The sequence below is a fragment of the Theropithecus gelada genome, chromosome 8, assembly GCF_003255815.1.
Source record: "Theropithecus gelada isolate Dixy chromosome 8, Tgel_1.0, whole genome shotgun sequence".
Classification (NCBI taxonomy): domain Eukaryota; kingdom Metazoa; phylum Chordata; class Mammalia; order Primates; family Cercopithecidae; genus Theropithecus; species Theropithecus gelada.
The window spans coordinates 125,537,137-125,554,465 of NC_037676.1; the positions used below are offsets into that span (position 1 = coordinate 125,537,137).

General features: G+C 40.8%; 1 protein-coding gene and 2 non-coding genes across 6 annotated transcripts in view; 1 reads left to right on the forward strand and 2 right to left on the reverse strand.

Annotated features, from left to right (window-relative positions):
* Positions 1 to 17,101, reverse strand: part of ZHX1 (zinc fingers and homeoboxes 1) — a 28,214-nt gene extending 11,113 nt beyond the window's left edge. The window contains exons 1-2 of one of the 4 annotated variants that reach the window (XM_025393240.1): positions 16,874 to 17,101; positions 8,823 to 8,935 (exon numbers count right to left, since the gene is read on the reverse strand). The gene's annotated coding sequence lies outside the window, so the exon portion shown is untranslated. Of the gene's footprint in view, positions 1 to 8,822; positions 8,936 to 15,648; positions 16,338 to 16,873 lie in introns of those variants that run through there. The other 3 variants (XM_025393239.1, XM_025393242.1, XM_025393238.1) reach the window with 3 other exon arrangements.
* Positions 4,338 to 4,444, forward strand: LOC112630820. Its single transcript, XR_003120957.1, has one exon. It is a non-coding gene; the product is annotated as a U6 spliceosomal RNA (small nuclear RNA).
* LOC112630889 lies at positions 8,194 to 8,296 on the reverse strand. The gene has a single exon (XR_003121015.1). It is a non-coding gene; the product is annotated as a small nucleolar RNA U13 (small nucleolar RNA).
* Positions 17,102 to 17,329: the final 228 nt, after the last annotated feature.

The following is a 17,329-nucleotide window of genomic DNA, read 5'->3' on the forward strand; positions in this document are numbered from 1 at the left end:
CTACTCTCAAAGGTGTCATTCTTTTCTTCTTTAAAACATTCTTGATTTCTAAGATATTATAAAGAAATCACTCATATTTACAACTATTTCTTAACCAAATGTTATAAACTAAGCCAATGTTATCTTTTAATCAAATAGGGGTTGCCATTACTTTTTTTCAAGTATCAACAGATGTTCGATAATTTTTTCTCATTAGAAACAGGTAATTCCTTAAATGGCTCTAAATAAGTGGTCCAGATATGGTGGTATACATCTGTAATCCAGCTATTCAAGAAGCCAAGGCAGGAAGATTCCTTGAGTCTACGAGTTCAAGACTGGGCAACATGGGAAGATACTGTTTCTAAAAAAATTGTAAGTGGAAGAGTAATAAATGAGCAGCACTCGTATTTTGAACAGTAAAGGGAATTGTTGAAAGGCAGAGGAGTAAGCTATTTTGTGACTGTTACTTTCCTGGAATCTGAGAGAGACTATATTTAATTGGGGTATAATAATAGTTGGAAGGCAAGAGGGTTTCTTTCTGAAACTTTTTCCTCAAAGTGGTGGTTTTCAAACTTTTTGTTTTAAGCAAGGGAGCCCTTTCTTCAAACAAAATGTTATGAGAAATCCCAGGTCAAAACAGATAAAAGAGGAGCCATCAGCCAGGTGCGGTGGCTCACTTCTGTAATCCCAGCATTTTGGGAGGCCGAGGCCTGTGGATCACAGGGTCAGGAGATCAATCATCCTAGACAACACTGAAATCCCGTCTCTACTAAAAATACAGAAATTAGCCAGGCGTGGTGGCGTGCACCTGTAATACAATACCCCAGCTACTCAGGAGGCTGAGGCAGGAGAATCACTTGAACTCGGGAGGTGGAGGTTGCAGTGAGCCGAGATCGCGCCACTGCACTCCAGCCTGGGTGACAGAGCGAGACTCTGTCTCAAAAAAAAAAAAAAAAGAAAAAAGAGGAGCTATCTGGTTGGAGGAGGCAGAGGTTAAACTACTCTCTGACCAAATTCCATGAATCTTACAATCCCCACTTCCACCTTTCAGGGATCCTGAGATGTGTTTAAAGCCTTTGGCTTGGCCGGGAGCGGTGGCTCACTTCCGTAATCCCAGCACTTTGGAAGGCCGACACGGGTGGAACTCGAGGGCAGGAGATCGAGACCATCCTGGCTAACATGGTGAAACCCCGTCTCTACTAAAAATACAAAAAATTAGCCAGGCGTGGTGGCAGGCGCCTGTAGTCCCAGCTACTTGGGAGGCTGAGGCAGGAGAATTGCATGAACTTGGGAGGCGGAGCTTGCAGTGAGCTGAGATCACACCACTGCACTCCAGCCTGGGCGACAGAGCAAGACTCCGTCTCAAAAAATAAATACATTAATTAATTAATTAATTAAAATAAATAAAAGCCTTTGGCTTAAAACTTAAAACGTACCGGCTGGGTGTGCCTGTAATCCCAGCACTTTGGGAGGCTGAGGAGGACGGATCACTTGAGGTCGGGAGTTTGAGACCAGCCTGGCCAACATAGTGAAACCCCATCTCTACTGAAAATATAAAAGTTAGCTGGGTGTGGTGGCGTACACCTGTAATCCTGCTACTTGGGAGGCTGAGGCAGGAGAATCACTTCAACTCAGGAGGTAGAGGTTGCAGTGCGCCAAGATTGAGACATTGCACTCCAGCCTGGGTGACAGAGCCACACTCCATCTCAAAACAAAACAAAACAAACAAACAAACAAAAATATATATATATGTGTATATATGTGTGTGTATATATATGTATGTGTGTATACATCTATATATGAAGACAATATATCAGTTTCATCAAAAATCCTCCTCTCATTGAGCCATTGCTCAGCCATGAAATTCAAAAACTCATCTAGAGAGGCCAGGTGCAGTGGCTCATGCCTGTAACCCCAGCACTTTGGGAGGCTGGGGGCGGGGGTGGGTGGGTCACTTGAGGTCAGGGGTTCGAGACTAGCCTGGCCAACATGGTGAAACCCCATCTCTACTAAAAATACAAAAATTAGCTGGGCCTGGTAGTGGGCGCCTGTAATCCCAGCTACTGGGGAGGCTGAGGCACGAGAATCACTTGAATCTGCGAGGTGGAGGATGCAGTGAACCAAGATCGCACCACTGCATTCCAGCCTGGGCATCAGAGAGAGACTCTATCTCAAAAAAAAAAAAAAGAAGGCCGGGCGCGGTGGCTGAAGCCTGTAATCCCAGCACTTTGGGAGGCTGAGACGGGTGGATCACAAGGTCAGGAGATCGAGACCATCCTGGCTAACACGGTGAAACCCCGTCTCTACTAAAAAATACAAAAAACTAGCCAGGTGAGTTGGCGGGCGCCTGTAATCCCAGCTACTCGGGAGGCTGAGGCAGGAGAATGGCGTAAACCCGGGAGGCGGAGTTTGCAGTGAGCTGAGATCCGGCCACTGCACTCCAGCCCGGGCAACAGAGCGAGACTCCGTCTCAAAAAAAAAAAGAAAAAAAGACTATTTGCTTGCTATTATCTACTGTCAGACCCCCATGATTTTGCTAACAAAAGTAAGGTCAATGTATTATTTAACGTATTTCTAAAAAGAGACTGAGAAGTCCCAAAAGAGTTTCAAGATTTGGTCCAAAAGCTCAATTCTGCATAATATGTTATAGTCTAAAAATAGACCAAAGAGCAAACAAAGGTATCCTTGGAATTCTTATTATAAAGTCATAAGTTTGGAGGAAACAAGGATCTTAGTACAACTGCCCCATTTTTATGGAAGAAGAATCCCAGGCCCAGAGTAATTAATTCATAAAGGCATTGTGGATAGGGTAAAACCACAGGTTTTGCAGTCACCTTTGTCAATTAGTAGTTAGGTGCCTGGAAAAGCTATTCAATTCAACCTCAATTTTCTCATGTATAAAACCAAGATTCTTCAATTCAACAAATTCTATTCAACAACTATTTGTTGTATGTCAACCATGTGAAAGGTACTGTGTTAGGCAGTAATGATGCAATGGTGACCAAGACAGGCAGTCTCTGTTTTTTCAGGTACTAGCAGTGAAGCAAGGAAAGCAAGCAGTAAACAATTACTTAGAATAACTGTGATTAGTGCAGTAAGACAGGAAGTATCGGGAACTATATGAGCACACTGCAGGAGGCTTCTAGAAAAGGAGCAGAGAAGGCTTCCCTGGGGGAAACAGAAATAGTAGTATCCACATCAGAGGAAGTAAAAATGCTTCCTTCACTTACTTTGACACAAAGTAGGTGCCTAATTGTTGCTATTTTCAGTCCCTGAAAAATTATTTCCGGAAAAAAAAGAAACACCATTTATTTAATATTATAAGTTCTCTCACTTTTTTTTAAGCAACTTAATCAGCTGAAAATGCACAAAAATTGGATGAAAAAGTAGGAGTAAAAATACAGAATAAGAATTTCTAGGATGTTGTTCCTATTCATCTCCCTTTATCATTAAAGTGCAATGGGACTGGGACAGGAAAATTGCTGTATAGAAATCACTATTAGCTGAAGGCATCACATCCTCTATTTGAAGGTCAACTAAAAACAGGGCTCAAAATCAATTTGGGGAAGCTTGCACTATTTACCTATAAAAAGAGGTTAGAGGTCAGTTGCACAACTCAGTAGCTAGGTGACTCTGCAATTAAAACACAATTAAAATTAAGTCTGCCAATAAAAAAAGTATGCTGTAAATGCATCCAGCACTGTGAATGTAATTACTTTACAAAACTGCTTTCAGTTAACTTTTCAGTAGGGGAAGTGTTTTTAGAAAATTGATCAAATTAATTAATTGCTATACTGCCATTAAAATTGATAATCTTAAGAGCAATTAAGGAATATGGAAAAATTACCCATTTACTGTTAAATTTTTTAAAACTCAGAAAATTTGCATATTAATTATAATAACTGTGAGGAAATATGTATGCATGTGAACAAAGATGAGACGAGAATATGTAAAAAAGGAAAATTTCACATGAGATTATGGGTGACATTTTTATGTGTGATATTCACAAGTTTTCTTTTTCTTTTGTGGTTTTTTCCTTTTTGTGGAGAACAGAGTCCCATTATGTTGCCCAGGCTGGTCTTGAACTCTTGGGTTCAAGTAATCCTCCCACCTCTGCCTCCCTGTGTTGGGATTACAGGCATGAGCTACCCTGCCTAGCCTACAAATTTTCTTTAATATTGTTATCACATTGCTTTATTATAAAGTACCACAAACAATACTTTCAAGACCCTAAAATTGCAAATAGACTAAAATATTTCTATGGCCAATGTATGACCAATATTTCTATGGTCAAGCTGGAAACAAAGTTTCTTTTCTATTATTAAGGCAAAAAACATGGCTACATAAAGGATTTTCCAGTGCTGGCTTCCACAGCACAAATACTAAAATTGGAACCATGCAGAGAAGATTAGCATGGCCCTTGGGCAAGGATGACATGCAAATTTGTTTAAAAAAAAAAAAAAAGAAAGAAAAGGAAGGGAGGGAGGGAGGAAGAGAGGAAAGAAGGGAGGAAGAAAGGAAGAAAGAAAGACAAGAAAGAGAAGGAAGAGAAGGGAAGGACAGGGGAGGGGAGGGGAGAGGAGGGGAGGGGAGGGGAAGGGAGGGGAAGAGAGGGGAAGAGAGGGGAAGGGAGGGGAGGAAGGAAGGAAGGAAATAACAACAACAAAAAAGGATTTTCCAGGGAAGCAGGAATCCCTCAGTATGTAGCATTCAGGTATAGTTTTTGGAGCTCTGAGAAGTCAGACTGGCTCTAAGAGCCCTCAAGACCACCCAAACACAATCTCCAGGGTGTAGATCTAGACTAGCCAGTTACCATATATCTATCTGCATACTGGATCTTCTCCTGAGGGTAGGATACCCTTCAATCAACTTATGATTCTGAACTCATCAAAACAATTGATTTTTACAATTTTACAATTAATATTTCTCTACAGAAAAGCATTTTAGTAAAGCAAAATGTGTTTCATCACAATCTAAAAAGTTTAAGAGTTCTTATCCAAGTTCTTCTTTTAGATCAGAAAGAATATCTATTTAGCTATCCACTATATTCCCAGGGCCCAACAAAATACTTACTAGGACCCCAATAATGTTTGCTAAAAAATATCTTTAGGCCGGGCGTGGTGGCTCACATCTGTAATCCCAGCACTTGGGGAGGCTGAAGTGGGCAGATCAATTGAGGTCAGGAGTTCGAGACCAACTTGGTCAACATGGTGAAACCCCGTCTCTACTAAAAAAAATACAAAAATTAGCAGAGTGTGGTGACGGGTGCCTGTAATCCCAGCTACTTGGGAGGCTGAGGCAGGAGAATCACTTGAACCCAGGAGGCAGAGGTTGCAGTGAGCCGAGATCGCTCCACTGCACTCCAGTCTGGGTGACAGAGCGAGACTCCATCTCAAAAAAAAAAAAAAAAAATTTAAATATAGCTATACTATGTATTATTACATACATTTTACTTCATTAAACACTCATTTATAGAAGAGCTATAAAAACAATTGTGCTTGATTTACCATAGATTACTTTCGATGGTAAAATTCTTAATAAAAATTACCTTAGTCAAGAATATTAAAACATCCTTGAATCTAAAACATTCTATTAAAGTATAGCAATGAACATTCAATAAACATTTACTAACATCTAAAATGTTATTGTAATACATCAGTTTTATATATGAATTGAGTATATTTAAATTTGTGGATTACTTAAGAGTAAAACAAGGGAGAGCAAACATTCAAAGAATGATTTTGGCAGTGAAATTCAGGAGAAAAGGGTATAGTTACTATAAAGACAGCAAATGCAAATTTATACTTAGAATCATTACTTCTCTGTTTTATGAGAAAACTATACTTTAATAGTGTTCTACTACATTTTTTTAAAAATTAAAAAGTCCTCGATGTAATACACTAAGAAGTTAGTGGACTGTTTCAAATTCTATGCTTACTACTACTAAAAAAAGTCTAAAATATTTTATCATTATGCAGAGCCACAACTGCACTGAATTTGCAAGCTTCTGGTTTTTCTGGCTGTCTTGGACTTCAAATTAAATGATTAACAGATAACAATATGTTGGCCTAGTTAGCCACAAAAGCATGTTATTTGGTAAGATTTTATGCGAATAAAAACGAACTTTTTTTTTTTTTTCTTGAGACGGAGTCTCACTCTGTTGTCCGGGCTGGAGGGCAGTGTTGCGATCTTGGCTCACTGCAACCTCTGCCTCCCAGGTTCAAGCAATTCTCTGCCTCAGCCTCCCAAGTAGTTGGGATTACAGGTGCCTGCCACCAAGCCTGGCTAATTTTTGTATTTTTTTAGTAGAGATGGGGTTTCACCATCTTGGCCAGGCTGGTCTTGAACTCCTGACATCGTAATCCGCCTGCCTCGGCCTCCCAAAGTGCTGGAATTGCAGGCATGAGCCACTGTGTCTGGCCACTAACTTTGTTTTTTATACCAATTCTGGGTCAAATAAGAGCATTTAGAGCTGGGCAAGGTGGCTCACGCATGTAATCCCAGCACTTTGGGAGGCCGAGGTGGGTGGATCACCTGAGGTCAGGAGTTCGAGCCCAGCCTGGCCAACATGGTGAAACCCCGTCTCTACTAAAAATACAAAAATTAGCTGGCATCATGGCATGCACTTGTAATCCTAGCTACTCGGGAGGCTGAGGCAGGAGAATCACTTGAACCTGGGAGAAGAAGTTTGCAGTGAGCCGAGATCATGCCATTGTACTTCATCCTGGGCGACAAGAGCAAAACTCTGTCTCAAAAAAAAAAAAAAGAGCATTTAGAAGATACTATAGTTTTTAGGGATCATGTTAATTTTGATGTAGCATCAAAACTAAAACTGTTCTTAGATAGCAAAAGCATGCACATGGAGAATCCCTCAGAATCTGCATTTGTATATATACCGAGAATGTTTAGGATTCTGTAATTTATTTAGTGTCACTTCTCTCTCTCTGAATCAAGAGTTCTGTTTAGCCAGTTGAAAATACTTTAACACGTTTGTATTAAACTAAAAGTTACAAATACACAAAAATCACGGAATGCCTGAACAGTACGAACAAAGAATGAGGTCAGATTAAAACAAAAGGTACCCACTGTGTTAAAAAAAAAATAAAGGTTACTTTTACACAATTAAGGTATTTTCAAAGTTAAAATGTAAAAATAAAAATAAAATGTTAAAATATTTAGAAACATCAAGTTCTTAAAAAATTAAATTAGGAATTTGACAACACAAATTAATATCCACAGCAGATGTTCTTAACGATTGCTGGTAACCTAGAATCACTACCTGAGAGATAAATCTCAAGAAAACTGCCAAAAAATAGTTTCAAGACAACAGAAAATCAAGTATTAAAGTGAATATACAAACAGGAATAAAAATAGTAAAAGTGAAAGCATCTAAGAAATTGTGGTCAAAGATAACCAAATGTCAGAGGATACCTTTGCTAATGCTAATTAAGGCTGAAAAGTAAGAAACCCTATCCTGTCTACCTGTTTTTTTCCATCTGAGAAAGCAGACCTTAATGACACTAAAGATTAAAAGAAGAATCCAAACTGGACAGATTTTTTCTGGCAAGCTCCAAACATAGATTGGAGGAGTGAAATCTCTTTTTGAAAGGTCTCTCCCGCGGACACTAACATCCTAGTTTTCTCCGCACAGCTGGCAAGTAGGTAGGTAGGTATGTAATACATTGAAAGTGATATATAAACTAGCAGTATCATGAAATATCTTATCTTGTGAAGAGTTTGTGAACATGATCAAAAAGTAATTTTCTGCCGAAAACAATTTTTCCCTACTTCTCTCAAGAAGGTGTGTTAAGTCTTTTACAGACAGTCTAACACAAGAATGCTATTCTCAGTTCCAAGTGAGATTATCTCTGAAGACTGAAAAACCATTCATCTGGTCATTATCTTCTCTATTTATAAAGGTAAGGTAACTGTTACTCACTTCACTGAGGATATAATAATTTGATTTTTCAAAATACTTTGAAAGATAATAGTAATCAGTATTGGCAATATCAACTTAAAAGAACTCTGTTATCAATTTTTTAAAAATGAAAACTACCACATTAATGTTTATCAAATCTTTCCTAGTATTTTCTGGAATCATCTAAAATAACAATTGGATAAATGCTTCTTATAAAAGCCAATTAATTAATCAGATAAAATATAAAAGCAATTATGTACAAATATATTCAAATATATATATATATATATTTTTAACGTCACACAGGTAATGTGCCAGTGTCATAACAAGGTTTGAGAAAGGCACATTTCACACGTGAGCATGAAACCCAATCATCACACTTATGAACTACAAAAGGATCAATATTCAAATATTTAGGTTTTGGTATGGTTAATATAAGTAAGAATATTTAATATTCTGACTCTTATAATTAACTATTATTAGTAGCGTATGTTTTGAAAATATAGTTTCAGGATTTGTTCTTGAACATCCTGAAGCATTTTTCTGGATATAGGTAAAAGCATAGCAAAATTTCTAGATCAATTTCCCCACACCAAAGGTACATTCTGTCTTGTTTACCTCTGTTATCACAGCACTTGGTATAGTGCCTGACACAGCAGATTTCATCAAATACTAAGTTTAAAATCAATTATAAATATACCATATAAGCTTTATTATGAAGTGTGATGCTGTCTCTTTTGAAATTAAAGCAGTCCTATAGTTATAGCTCTTAAAATTTGAAAGTATATTAAAAAAAGTGTTAACATATGTCTGCTGCTTTTTAAGGAAAGCTTTTAAAAACTTCAGCCAAATATAGTATCATGGAATCTAAAGTGAGTACATTCAGTATCTGAGTTTTACCATACCAAAACAATGAAACACATACTTGCCACAGCTTCCTTAGCATTCTGTTCTTGAAATGGAAGGGTATCCCTTCTAGTTAGATGTTTAGCTCAGGCCATCATCACCAACAGGTCCAAAGCGGCTGTCTGTCTTCTCCTACAAAAAATTCACATTTTATTATTCTAGATATAATTTAGCCTTAGGAAATTTCTACAATTTATGGCTTAGTTTTTAATAAATAAATGTAATTTTGGAAAAAAAAAAGTTTATTCCCTCATCAAAACTTTAAAAGAACCATCTAAATACCAATCCTAATATTGGTAGGAAACACAAACACTACACATTAAAAAATTCTATTTGTATTATACAGAACAACCAAATAACTACTACATCATTTTCAATAAAATTTCAAAATGTGAATATATGCCGTCTGTAAAGTGAAAATTGAGATGTAGAAATTGGGAGTTCTTTAAAATGAGTATATAGGCCAGCGCAGTGGCTCATGCCTGTAATCCCAGCACTTTGGGAGGCCAAGGCGGGCAGATCACCTGAGGTTGGGAGTTCGAGACCAGCTTGACCAACAAGGAGAAACCCTGTCTCTACTAAAAATACAAAATTGGCCAGGCATGGTGGCGCATGCCTGTAATCCCAGCTACTCAGGAGGCTGAGGCAGGAGAATCGCTTGAACTGGGGAGGCAGAGGTTGCAGTGAGCCGAGATCGCACCATTGCACCCCAGTCTGGGCAACAAGAGTGAAACTCTGACTCAAAATAAATAAATAAGTATACAAAGGTTATGAAGACAATTTAGTTAAACTAAGAAATGGAAGTAGTTGTATATGTTTATGTGTTTGTACATAAACCTAGTGACATTTGTATCCTAATTTATTACGTTAATCAGAATGGAGAGGATTATTAATGCTGACAACACAAGCCAAAACAAGTTAAACAAACTAGTAGTACTTGATCTGTAAACATGGGGTTATCTAACAGAATGACTGGTGTTTAGCCATGTCGTTTTTGCCTGAAAGCTACTACCAAATGGCTTTACAATCAGTGCACTGTGAAGCATTAATATCATGCAATCAAATAAATAGAAAATAATTCTCTGAAAATTCAATTACTGTCCAAATATGTTGTAGTATATAACCTAGAGCAGTTAAACCAATCAGAAAAGTTTAATAAAGCTACAATTGCTTCTCTTACTAGAACAGTCATAAATAACACTTTTGAAGGGTTAAAGCATTTTGGTTGTATTCTTTTTTTTTTTTTTTTTTTTGAGACAGAGTCTCGCTGTGTCGCCAGGCTGGAGTGCAGTGGCGTAATCTCGGCTCACTGCAACCTCTGACTCCCTGGTTCAAGCGATTCTCCTGCCTCAGCCTCCCGAGTAGCTGGGATTACAGGCACGCACCACCACGCCCAACTAATTTTTGTATTTTTAGTAGAGACAGGGTTTCACCATGTTGGCCAGGCTGGTCTCAAACTCCTGAGCTCAAGTGATCTACCCGCCTTGGCCTCCCAAAGGGCTAGGATTACAGGCGTGATCCCTAACTGGCCTTTTGTTGTATTCTTTAAGCACTATTCTCTGTAAACTATAATGAATAAATATTAAGGAAGATTATTTTCCCAATTAACCTTATTTTTTGATTCCAGCTACTATTACAGGTTTATGAAGAAACTTCTCACATCAAGAAATAATGTAAATACACCAGTCCTCTAGTAAAATACCTCTAGATTAAGTTAAAACTTAGGCTGAATAAGTACACTATTTTTATGAAAAGCAAAAGAGCATTTTCCTGGTAGGCCCAGTGAAGCATCTTGTTATCTCTGTAGCCTGGGACTCTACAATTTCATTTCCTGGTATCTCCTTGTTCTGCCACTCGTTAGCCATCAATCTACAGGATGTGGACTAGAAGAGAAGATAGGAAACAGCTGCCAAAGAGGGAAAGTTATTTTCCAAAATGAATTATTAATACTGTAGGAAACTGGTAACCTATTTCAATCCACTCTTAAAATCACACAGTAATTGTAAGATATTTTACTGAATGAGTCTCTTAAGAAGAGCTGCCAAGACATGTAAAGGCACAAGGATACCAGAGGAGCAAAAATGAGCTCATCAGTGCTTTTGAATGAAAATCCTAGTTGCCTGATGTTAAGTTCCTGATACTGGGATTACTTCAGAACATTTCTATCTAATTCAAAGTATTTTTCTTAATTTAGTATGAGTGAATTCCAAAAATTAAAGAGCTCATCTCAGCTATATACATTATATAATAAAACAGAACAAGCTGTTCTGGTAGTAGATGGATTACAAAAAAAGACCAAGAGCCTGAAAAATTTGGAACAGACTGGGTTCAAATCCAGCACTGCCACTTACTAGCTGTGTGACTTTAGACAAATGGCTTAGCCTATTTGTGCCTCAGCCCTGTCATCTACAAATGGGGCTAGTAATATTAATAGGATACTACTTACTTAATAGGGTGGTTGTGAGGATTGAAATAGGTAACACATGTAAAGTTTCTGGAATACTTCTTGGTACTTAGAACACAATGAATGTTAGCAAAGAAATCTTTGTTTAAAATTTGCTAACTGTTGACAAGTGATAAAATACTTTAAGAATCTGGGTAACAACCAACCAGCAAAATGTATTTGCCATTTCGTACCTTTGAGCATATTAAATCACGCTGGAACAAGTTGGCTTCAATAGGCAGGTATTAATCAATCAAATTTAACCTCTCCCCCACAAACATTTTCTGACCTTAGCTTCAAAATGAATCATTACTGTATGACATATTTAAGGGGTATTTCATAGAACTAGCAAACATCTGATGTAAGGAATTTTATCATAGTAACGAGCAGAAATTGTTCTCATGATCCTCCCCACTCCCAAGTACAGCCCATGTCTAGCAAAGTTTTAACAAACTTCTTTTTAAGAATATTGGATTGTAAAAGAGAATAAACTTAGGATAGAAGAAAAACATAATTATGAGTTAAGTGCTTAGAAATATCAGAACCTCCTATCTTCTTTCATTTCTCACTAAAAAACAAAAAAGGAAAAGAAAGACTTTTAAGAATGGGAAAAAGGATTAGAAATCTTGAGAAATAGGAAATCGCCAAAATTTAATGAAAGAGTTATTTTATTTACAATAATATATGATATGGCTATGACTTCAATATTTTAATTTTGTTAAGATAAATTCTGATTTTTTTTAAAATCTAAAACTAAGAACTGAAAATTAAAATCTTGCATTAAAAATTATTTATTCAGCGAATGCAGTGGCTCACGCCTGTACTCCCAGTATTTTGGGAGGCCAAGGCGGAGGACTGCTTGAGGCCAGGAGTTTGAGACCAGCTGGGGCAACACAGCAAGACCTTATCTCTACCAAAAAAAAAATTAAAAATTAGCCGGGTGTGGGTGACACATGACTGTAGTCCTAGCTACTCGAGAGGCTGAGGAGAGAGGATTGCTTGAGCATAGGAGATTGAGGGTGCAGTGAGCCATGATTATGCCACTGCATTCCAGCCTGGGCCACAGAATGAGACCCTGTCTCAAAAAAAAAAAAAAAAGTATTCAATTGGCTTCCTTGACTAAACATCATTCTTAAACTGCTCATGTATACTTATTTTCCAAAGTATGTCATCATATTTGTTTAGACCAAAGGTATACAGTCTTACCTCTTAAATTGGAAACCAATTGTATAAAATGCCAAGATTAAGTATCTTTTAAGATCAAAACGTGGCAACTACCTAAAAATTTACATATTACTATTTAAGAATATCCTGTATAAAATGCAGATCTCCAGAATGTAAACTCAATGTATATTCTGATTAATAATCTAAGTCAGCAACTTCAGTCATGCAAATCTGGTTATTCATGACTACAAATATATCAGAGCAACAAGGATACAATAAAATTTATCAGTAGTAGTATAGAAACATTGACTCATTCTAAAGACAGTAGCAGTTTCAAAAACAGAAATATAACTTACATTTGAAAATACGTATGATTATTTAAAAGGATTTTAAGTTCAAAAAATTTAGTCTTAACAGTAAATGTGCTTATCACAACATAAATAAATACTTACAATGGTTTAAAAAATGTGTATCACTGGCTAGCACCATAAACAGTACAACAGATAATTCTAAAAATTTCTCTGAATAATTGCATTGACTATGATAGTAGATTAAAAACTAGATGCTGAACTTTCAACACTGTTAATTTAAGTAAAGTCTTTTGGGCCCAAATCCACAATGCTGCAACACAAATAAAAGGGTTATTTCCTCAGCAACATTTGTGATCATTTTAATAACTTTAAAAGCATTTTCATTTAAATATTAAGTTATAATTTACAGCAAACTAAGTCTCAAATATCACATTTTATGCTTAATTAGCATAAGAAATATAATACATCATAATGTAACCTTTCCATCTTAATATAAAATAATACAAAAGGGAGAAAAATCTTCAAAATTAACCACCTCTCCTATGCTATTAATTTCGCTAATAACTGTAAAACTTTGTCCCCATTTATTAAAAAAAAAAGAACTTACAATTATCATTAAAGGTGAAATAATTGCTACATCATGCATGAACTACCTCCCAAATCCAGTGAAATAATAAGCTTAGCTATAAAGGAAAGAAATGTACTAATGAGTGTTCACTAGCACAGACACATTTATGTTTTCGGCTTTAGCATATTTTCAAACCATCTGGCATTAATGCCTCTCTGGTTCACCCAGCCTAATCTGTTCAGAATTGAATATAAAACTAGAGCTACATGCACACTGAGGAAACCAAAGAACAGCACACATGCATACAATGTTCCAAATGTGAAGTTCTAAACTAGTTTATACTTGAACTCTATCTTTAAAACATTTCCACTGAAGACGTTAAAGTTCTTTTGAAATTACAAGAATGGTTCAAGAAATCTCTATGAATCATCACTATCATCAGTTACCCAACTATTACTCTTTATTTCTCATTTTAATCCTGATTGTTAAATAAGGAATCTGAAGAGGTACTTCAACAAAAAAGATTCATTGGTAACTGAAATGCTATCATTTTGTATCGAAAAGCTCCACGATTATACATTTTACTTTGTATAAAATTAGTCTGCTTAGCCCTCAAATGCTTTGGGAAAGGAGAGAAAAACTAAAAGGAAAAAAATATTCATGAAAGCCCTTTTTCTTTTATGTCCTGTTCCCGCATTATTGTCAATGGCAGCACTCACATTTCTTTTGCTTAAAAATCAGGAGTCAGAATTGCTACTTTAGAAATTAAAATAATCGATGGGTATACTAGGGTCAATTTCCCTGTTAAAACCAACTCCTGCTCACCTTCACTCCCAACAAAAAAACGAATGACTTTTTCAGAATAATTTTTCATACACAAAGATAATTAATGTAGCACCATACAACACAAATTAAAGCTTTCAGACAAAGACTGAGAAACAATGACCAATACCAACAAATCTAAAGTGCTCTTATATATGTATACACACAACACACACCCCAAACCAAATATTAACTGTTCCTGGGGGAAAACTGCTTCTTCCTCCCTAACCGTGAACCGCTGTATATTTTCCAATTTTGTTATTTTCCTTTTTCTGCTATCACATTAACCTCCAAAAGAATTGCTTAAGTTACATGGAATCCCAGCCTAATCACATCACAACTTCTCTCTCAGCCTTTTCTTACATTTTTCTCTCAAAGATTATCTCTTCGCATTTTTTTTTTTTTCCTAATAGCTGGGTTGAGTTGATAGAAAGGGCTGTGGAATTCCTGCTGTCCGATATCTTCCCTGTATTTCTCTTTTCTCATCCCTAGTCCCTGTTCTAATTCCCCTGCCTGCTGTTTCTCATTGACGCCTTCCCAGCTGCTGGATCCTTCACTAACCTAAGCTAAGGATATCAAATTGGAATCTTTTCCTTCTCAGGGGCTATGCTCTTTCCTCACAGTTACCCACGGAGGAGAGAAGACAGGAAAGGTACTAAAACAAAGAATTGCCAAGTCCCTTTACCTCCAACTTTGGTGTAAATATATAAGGAAAGGGCATCTGCCAGGGCTCTTCTTTCCTGCCCTTAGACTTTGTTCCTCTCAAACCTCTCCTTCCCAGCCTTTTATTCCCCTTGAGGAATTAGTAGATTGTTCACTGTGGGCCCTAAGGCTTGGAGGATTCCCATGGGTCAGCCCCCACACCCCCACGCCCCTACCATCCTCTTTAATTAACTTCTCCGTAAATCCCAGGGCTTCCTCACAATCGTAATATGGTTCTTAAGGACTCAACTCCCAGTCTTCCCCAAAGTTGGGACACGGCCTGGCCCCGAAACGGGTGCGCACAGCCTTCCTTGAACTGGAGGTAAGGACTTCTCCCGAAGGGTTTGCTCGGGCTCCAACCTCAGTCAGTGCGCTCAGCTCCAGCAAGAGAATCTCTCCTTACCCTCAGGGAGACTGAGTCCCCACGAAGTAGCCACACGCCCCCGGAGGACAGCGCTCCCGACCTCCTCTAGGACTCCCAACATCACTGGGGTGCTCCCTCCGGCGGCGCCCTCCGCTGGGAATACGCAGTCTTCACTCCCCTCAACAATCCTAAGTTGCTCAGTCCTCACCAAGGCAGGGGGCTGAGATTTTCCCTCCAGAGAGCCCCCCGCCCCCAAGCTCTTTCGGTGGCGGAGACACCCAGAAAGAGCGAGGGAGGCTGTGGGTCTATCTGTCCCTCTGCGGCGACTGCCCAGCCGCGAGGCAGGCCCCGTCCGTCCCCTTGGACGCCCCGCGCCGGGTCCACCACGCCACCGGCCGCCGCGAGCGGGCTCAGCCCCAGGGGTCTCTGCTGTGAGGCCACCCTCCTCCCGCCGGGCCCCGCGCCACTCGCCTTTCCCGTGCCGGCCGCGGACTCTGCGCTCCGGTTCCCACCCGCAGCCCAGAGTCTCCAGGCCCGCTGGTCGCGGGGCCGGCTCACGCCACTACCTGCAGGGGCCGCCGCGCCTCTCAGCGCCACGCCGCCGCCATCTTGCATTTCAAACCGGCTGCACTTTTCAGGGAGTCAACTCTGACCTGTGAACCCTAAACCCGGAACCGCTCGGCGGGCCCGCAAAGGGGCCTCAGCAGCTCGGTGGCCCCGCAGAGCGTGGGGACCCAGGGTGGGGGTGCGAGGAGAGGCGCGCGCCCCAGCGGCCGTCGGGGGCGGAGGGGGAGGGGAGAGAGCCGGTCAAGGAGTGGCCCTCCGGCGCGCGCGTCCTCCGCGCGCCCCCACCCCGTACGGCGCCGGGCTTTCCACGCCCAGACCCTGCTACTCCACTGGGGTCCGACCCCGGCCCCTAGTCCGGGGATTGGCGCACCGCGGGAGGTAGGGAGCCGCCCCGCCCCCCTGTCAACAGAAGCCCCGCCCCAGGCTGCGGAAGCTCCGCCCTCTGTCAGGAGAAGCCCCGCCTTCCCAGGGCTCGAAATGGCCCCGCCCTTTGCCGGCGACCGCTCCGCCCACTGTCGACGGAAGCCTAGTCTTCTCTCGGGTCAGCACAGAAGGCAACCCCGCCTTCCTTGCGCTCCGCCTTCCTAATGTCACTGCTGGATCGTGAGAGGTAAGCATGCTGGCTTCTACTGAAACGCCCCTTGTCATCACACGCCCATCCCCAGGGGAGACACGACTCAGGCCCCGCCCCTTTGGGCGGAAGCCCCGCCCCTCCGAGACCGCCGCGAGTCCGGCTGGGAACCCCGTGCCCTGACAGATGTCGCCGCGCCTCTTGTCAGCGGTAGCACCACCTCTCCTCGCTCCTCCGCAGGCCGCAGCTCCACCCGCTGACACCGAAAGTTCAGTTCAGCCGCACTTGGAACCGCCGAGTAAGGCGGAGCCGCCCTCTGTCCCTCCGCCGCCCTCCTCCCCTCGAACAGCCACTCTCTCTTCCCGAGACTTCTTTCCGAGTCGAGGGCTTCACATCTCGACGGCTTCCAGGGAACCAGCCCTGCAGCGGGGTCAGCGAGTGCCCGGGCTTTCGGGAACACCGCCCGGCGTCGCCGCCCCTCTCCACTCACTTTCCCTTTCCCCCGCACCGCCGTCAGAACCAGGAGGAACAGAACCAAAGCGGAGAGCGGCAACTCACCCTCCAGCCGCTCCACACGCCGGGTCCTGGACGCTCGAGCGCCCCTGGGCCCCTTGACGTTCACTCCCCACCCCCATCCCAGTCGCGGACCCTTTGTGCAGAGCTCCGCTGAGCCACATTAATCCTAAAAGCACAGCAGAGCTCCGCTGAGCCACATTAATCCTAAAAGATGAAGTTGTTTCAAGTGGAAATATGATTTTTTTTTTTTTTTTGAGACGGAGTCTCGCGCTGTCGCTCAGGCTGGAGTGCGATGGCGCGATCTCGGCTCACTGCAACCTCCGCCTCCCGGGTTCAAGCTTTTCTTCTGCCTCAGCCTCCCAAGTAGCTGGGATTACAGGCGCCCATCACCTGACGCTGGACTAATTTTTGTATTTTTAGTAGAGACGGTTTCGCCATGTTGGCCAGGCTGGTCTCGAACTCCTAACCTCAAGTGATCCGCCAGCCTCGGCCTCCCCA